The sequence below is a fragment of the Hippocampus zosterae genome, chromosome 5 (assembly GCF_025434085.1).
Source record: "Hippocampus zosterae strain Florida chromosome 5, ASM2543408v3, whole genome shotgun sequence".
In the NCBI taxonomy this organism is placed as follows: domain Eukaryota; kingdom Metazoa; phylum Chordata; class Actinopteri; order Syngnathiformes; family Syngnathidae; genus Hippocampus; species Hippocampus zosterae.
In genome coordinates this window covers 12,208,041-12,215,299 of record NC_067455.1, presented here as the reverse complement: position 1 = coordinate 12,215,299, position 7,259 = coordinate 12,208,041, and positions in this window count along the sequence as shown.

Here is a 7,259-nt window from a genome sequence, read left to right as displayed (position 1 = left end):
GATTTGTATTTATTTTTGATCCACATTTTGGACTCTAGATAGCTGTATAGCTAGCTGTCTAGCTAGCTAGCTAGTTTAATCACCAGGGCTTGTTGTCACGTTGTAATGATCTTGTCATCCAGAGGGCACCACTAAAAAGTGCAATACAGTACTAGTTTTCCTTCTTTCGATGGTCAGGGGTGTTATTCCGCCAGTGGAGAGAAGATCAAGAACATTGTGAGTTGCGATGAGCGCCTATAAGCCATTTTGCACAACCAAGCTACAAGATTTTATTAATACAGTAAATATTCCCACTGACAAAATGTGAAAATAACAAATGCAAAATATATTCTTTTATCTAGTATACATTTTGTTTGTATATGATGACTTGATTCAAGAAATATATAAAAGTGTTAAAAAATGTCTCTCCTACTTTTATTATTAGGATGGGAGCAGCAATAAACTCCGTGCAGAGGAGGACACTTCTTGATTTCAGCATATACTACGTGATAGTCGGAACTGCGGTTGCTTCGAAGGCTACTATTTATGAATGTTACTTTCATGCTAATTTACAAGAGGAAAATAATATAAAGTTCAACCCCCACAAATTACCTTGTCTGATCAACGAGGTATTTAATAAATCTGTGTTTCAAAGTGCAATCTAAATTGTTTTAAAGGACCTATTGTGCATCCCCCCCCAGCCCCCCACACACAATTTATAACAATTCTTAGTTGTTATAATAATGTGTCTGTCATTTGTTTTCCTCAAAATAGCCCAAGGATCAAGAATTATAGCCCACATTACATATCCTAGTTCAAGTTTTTTTTCGTAAATTAGCTTGTTTGAGAGGGTTTCCCGATCTCATTGAAGTGAGTTAGCCTTTATCATGCCCCACATATTGCTAGGCCGTTGGCAAATATGGATTCTGTTACCATGACAACTATGCTGCACTTGAGTCTTAAAAAAAAAAGTATAAATAAGTAAGCATTAGTGATATTGTTACCATTGTATTTATGGTTTTGGTACTTTGTTACGATGATGAATTAATGAAAGTGGCACATTGTAACCCACCACTATTGGGTGGGAATCAGGCTCGAGCCCTGCTAAATTTTGTTAGCTAGTGTGCAGGCGAGTTTATGTTGCTAAGCACACACGCATTACTTTATCCAACAAACAAAACTCAGTACAGTTCAGCAAACTCGTTTGGTTTGCTACTGTAGTCCAGCGGCTAGACTCTGGCTTGAAAAGGATCTTCAACCAGCCCAGCTGCCAAGTCAATGTGGGGGAGATCATTAATGGTGGGGTGAATGTGCGTAATGAACACTCAACTCTTTCTGTTTAAACAATAGCAAGTCAATTTTCCATCCCTCTAAGTGCTAATATTCGTAGCGATTCATATTGTTGTTTTTTTTCCTTTCCATAGCCGTTGTTATATGCTGTTACTGCAGGGTAAATCAATACTATATCACATCTACAAAGCCGCCCTTTTATTGACCTTTGAGCATGTTTTGCTTGAGGTCACACGCACAAATCATTGTTTCCAAATAGCCTTTTTCTCTACATCTGAAGTCTATGGTTATATTTTGTTCAGAAATGCCAGAGCTGCTTGATGGACTATGGTAGCCTGGAATTGACTTATTTTGTGGTTATTCATCAGTGCACAAATACAAGGAAATTATTAATTGGCTGCAAATGAAAAAAAAAAAGCTTGTACCTGTACTGTGTCAGGAGATTACAGCTTTAAACACATCTCGACTTAGAGTAAACCAATGTTTTACTGACCTATGAAGTGAACTGCAGATGAAAACTAAAGTGTAAATAATAAATCAGTGTTCATGTTAAATCAAATTTGACACAGAAAATAAAGTAGTTTTGAGCAAGGCACTGAAACGTAAAATAAATGCGGTAAACATTAAAGCAGCGACATGTGATGCAAACAAGAAGATGAGCCTGTATTTCAATGTTTACCTCAATTGAAACGTTTGTTTTTTCAGTCCCACACAATTCAATAATGTCATAGCAAGAAAAACTAAATTATACTTCATATGAGTTCAAGTCGTTAGTTTTTTTTGGGGGACGCTGGTCACTTTTACCTTGATATTTAATACATCATGAAAGGAACGGTTATAGAATGACACAGGCATCTGGTATCATTCCTACCAGGGGCTTACTGGCCATCGGGAATATCGGAAAAATGTGTCGGGTCATAGGTGAGCTGGACTGGTGAAGTCCTCAATTAATCTAAGAAGCATGTTTTATGGAGAGCACGTAACGCATGCAAATTCTAGCCTGAGCTGAGAATTTAATTTCTCTCAACCTGTCACTGTGAGGCAGATGTAGTGTGTGTCATGATCCTGTTTTTATGTGTTGCCAGCAGATGGCAGTGGAGGGCTTGTCCTCCAGCATGCACACCTGCTGCCAATTTGATCATCAGGTGAAGCCGAGTATTTAAGAACTGCCGAGATCCCATGTTTCTTGTCAGACAAGTGACTTTGTCGCTGGTCTTGCGCAACTGTTGTTTTCTAGCCCTCTCGATCTCATCATTGTTGCATTTGTGCTCTAGCATCTCACTTTGTAAGTACTGTATTTGTTTTTAATCTTTGATCTTGTTTTTGTGAAATTGGACTTTTGTCATTTTTATATCTAGGAGTTTGCTTTTCCTTTCCTTCGCAAGCGCTTTTTGTAAATCTCTAATTTTCCTGGTTCTTTTGACCAGCGATTTTTAATTTTGATTTTTGCCAGTGTGTTTTTGCGTTAAATATTTTTGTAAGGCCTTTTGTTTGAGTGTACATTTGTGGGGTCCGATCACCATTCAGTTTTTTCCCGAACTATGTCGGTATGTGCTATACAATTGGCACTGACTGTGTATGTAATACAAATGTATATACACTATATAACCACCGTCATGACCAGAAATGACACTTTAAATTGTTCTTGTTAAATTAGAACCAGTGGTCTAAATAATCCAATGATGAGTCGGGGCCTGAAGAGGATAGATTGGTTTAAATACTGTTGCGGGTGAAGTGTAAGTTCAGGTGTCAGCCTGACGTGCGCTTGAAGCACTCGGTGAAATTCAATTATTTGCAGCGCTTACTCCATCATCCATCAATTACTCCATCATCCATCATTTGGAGCTAATAACATTCAAGATTGTACAATTGCACTCGTGTCGGATACCCTCAACATGTCTGTTGGCGCCTTTTTAATTGAATTCACGAAGCTAATGTTGACGAGCTGCAACGACATGAGCATGTGTCCAGCTGGACCCCGCAGAGCCTTGCAAAAATGTGCTCTCTCTTCTTTGAAAAGCTCTTATTAAAAAGTCCTCTGTTCACTCGTATCCACTGAAACTCTGCTCAACACAATAATGTTCACTGATTACAGTGAGAACCTAGATGTGTAAAATCAGGCTTGTTTTGTTATTTGTACGTCACTGATGAAAACTAATTGTCACAGAGTGGAGCATTGATGGGACACTGGTTGACTTCCACTTTGAACATATTCATTTACCATCGGAAATAATGGCAACAGAAATGATCGTTTCCAGTGTCACACCATTGCCCCTACAATTTTTTTTTTAACGGTACAGGCAATGTTTTAAATGGTTTCCTTATGATCATAGAAATGTTTATTGAATGTTAGAATGCTAATAATCACACCAAATTACATACCGGTAATTTCCCCTACATTTGATTATTATATGCTTGATCGCTCCAGGATTTTTGAAAATAGTCAAATCAAGAAAAAAAATTCTAACATGCTTTCCGAAGCCACATAACAGGGCGAATTGGGCCCTCAGGCCTTCACTTTGACATCAGTTGCTCAACGGCGTCTGTTGGGATTGTCTAAAGTAGACCATGAATTTGTATTTTCTAAGGTGGATCTCCATGGACATGGAAAACTCAAATAAAATGCAAAGGCACGTCTGTGTGAGATGAGTGTGAAAGCTTGCACGCCCTTCAGCACATTATGAAAGCTGTGACATCTGAAACCCGTCAAATATTGATAGAGACATGTCTATGCCAAAACGGCTCCGCATGTCTTCTATTGAAACTGGAGAGATGAGAAAGTCCAAGGTTTGACCCCTGACCCGTGAAAGGGCCTCCCAAGCGTATTAATCATCACAGTTTCCGTTATCACCGTCAAAGTGCATTTTTGTGTCTTTGTGCAATAGGGAAGGTGCCGTGCAAATGTAGACCATTTATCCTTTCCCTCGTGTTTATTTACATTTTGCTCAGCAGAAGTGCACAAATGTCATTTCTGTCACACATCCTCCAATAAACATGACCAGGTGCGGAAAGAAGAAACGTCTTCAAATGCAAATTTGCCGCACACTTGATGACAGACTTGATGTAATTTATGGTGAATTATGCTTGCCACCGGTAATGGGCTGTATGAAAGCATATTTACCTGTCCGTCTTGTGCAAATTCATCCACTGTGACCCATCCATCTATTTTCTATACTGCTCGTCCTCACTCGGGTCACGAGTGAGTTAGAGCTTTCTTTGGGTGTGAGACTGGTACACTAGACAAGTGTCCTCCTGTGTACAAATTCTGTTCATGACAAGTGTAAGCTGTTAAATTAGATAATTTTCCTGTACATTTTAAGTGGGTGTTCCAGATTCCAGGGACTAGACGATGTGCATTCAAGGTATAAATAAGTCCTTTGATTAATTAATGCTTGAACAACACATGGCCATTGTCGTCATCGAGAATCCTGAACCTGAGCTGCGGGCAGCTGGGTCACAGTTGCTGGGGAACCAAGATTAAGTCATCATTTACTTTTCACAGTGATGCCAACAAGGAAAAAGGAAGAGCTAAATGATTTTTCTTGCTGTAATAGAGATTACAAGTACAGGAAGCATGGCATCTACTTTGATCAATAACGGTAACATCACATCCCTCTGAATTTGATTTTTAAAATTAATTTCACTGACAAGTGTTTTACTGGGAGTTATCATTCAAAAGGTAACAGTAGTTTAAAGAGAAAAAATGTGAAGTTGTATTTTCACACATTTAGTGCCATAATGTCTACTGTTATGTCTCCCGGATGAAATGTCACGATTACTGAAGATGGCAACTTAATTTTGTTATTGTTTCATATGACGTTTCTAAAGAAACAAATACAAATGCCTCTTTGCGTTTTAACTGTTCCCACTTTTTGTGGCTCTTTTAAATATGGGTTTTCCGTGTCACTCAAGCTGTATTTACTGTTCCTGCCACTGGAGGGAGCCTCATTATGTTGTTGCAATACACCAGAGGGAGCTGTGAATTCAAGTGTCGGGATGCGACATCCGCTATTCATTCACACAATAGTAGACGGCATAATGATTGTGTTATTTCTGAGCTACTGTAGGTATGACAAGCGTGTTGGTGGAATGATTCATGCCAATGTAGCTGCACAGCTCAGAGGGCAACACATGTAAATGGTTCTATATTCACATAGTTGATAAAATGCTAACAATCTGTATGCCTTTACCATTGTGTGTGGTTTTTTTTTTTGGTCGTAACTATTATGCAAGAAATATATTTCAGTGGGCTGCTATCGTTTCTTCTATCAGTGGGTTTTATCTGCGCTTCAGATACCATTCTTAACCCCCCATCCCCACCCCACACCAGTGTTGTGTCTAAGGACCGGCAACCCGAGGCCAAGGCCAAGGACTTGACTCCGAGGCCAAGTCCAAGGACTTGGGGAACTTTTCCGAGGACAAGGACCAAGGACTTGCCTCCAAGGTCAGGGACCAAGGACTGATTTTGAAGCTGAGGTCTAGCCTAGGACATGTATAAAACAATGCTATCAGACCACTTGGCAGGTCTTCATGATTTGCAAGACCCCTCCATCATAACCCTTTGCACTCCCTAACGCGAGAATGAAGTGTTTTTATTCAAAGAGTAGAACAGTCAGGGTATGTGTTATTTATACTGAGAAAAAAAAATTATATGGTATACATTTATGAATGAATGTTTTAGTGCAGTAGTTTCTTAATGTGATCAACAGGCATGACATGGCACGGAAGACAAGTTGAGAAATGACTTTGCATAGAAGTCAATCACTGAGTGCAGAAAAAGCGGTAATCCTTGCAGTGATAATTTTACAGTTTACCGGCAGCGGGTCCCAGGGACTCGCTGATCAGAAAAAAATGAGTCCCATTATGCATTGAGATAGTCCCAGATTTTGAAATAGTCTACTTATTCAATTGCATATGATAACGACACAAACAACAACATATACATTAGGGATGTGAATCTCAGCACTGCGGACGATTCGATACACATCTCGATGCACTACTAGCGATGCGATACTTAAACGATACATAGAATTTTCTGGCGACACGATGCGATACGTTTCACCGTCTTCACGATGTGATACGACGCGATACATATTTAGTTCAAATCAACGCGATCCGATACGATACAGTGCAATTTGTTGTGATATTGTGCAATTAAACATGATGCAAATACGCAAAGAAAAAAAGTTTAAAGAAAGATGGAATTCAGTATGGTATTGCAAAAAGTAGACCACTTTATTCCTTATAAACAGTAGAACGTGTAAAACATCTTTAAGCCCTTTCACAATTGGGTTTTCACAATAAAACTGGAATCGAGCAAAAAGACTCAAAATCCCAACGGCCAAACCCGGAAGTGAACTGCCGACATTATTGACTCCACGCCAATGACTTATCAAACAAACATTCTCGTGCGACCGCACAAACGTGACGACTGTGCAAAAATAACCTGTATAAACTACCCAAAAAATCCTTATATAGAGCCAAAAATCCTTCTAACATAACATAGCATTTTATATGTCAAAATAACGGCAGACAAAAACCCACGAAATGTTCACTGATATTTACTAAGGATATCCTTTTTGAGCACTGGTTGTGTTATCCTTCATGAATTGCATCATACTTGGCTGCTTTTGTGATTCTCGGGCATTCCTTTGGTGCAAGTGAGACTTCAAATGTTCTTTCACATCATGAACTCCAGATGCAAGAACTTTTACTTCGCGTTTGCAAATTGTGCAATGAGGAAATTTCTTGAGCCGGTCCTTGAGGCCAAGGACCGGCTCGAGGAACACATCTCCCCCCACACAGACACAAATTTAGAAATGTTGTTGTTCACATTACATTTGGGTTCATGAACTTTTTGGAAAAAGGACTTCAAGCATGACTTTTGCAACATGGATGACGTTTACAATTATTTTTAAAAAAAGCTCGATTATTTTTTGTTACAATCGTCTATATGGTTTTTAACCGAATTATCATGAACATGACACATT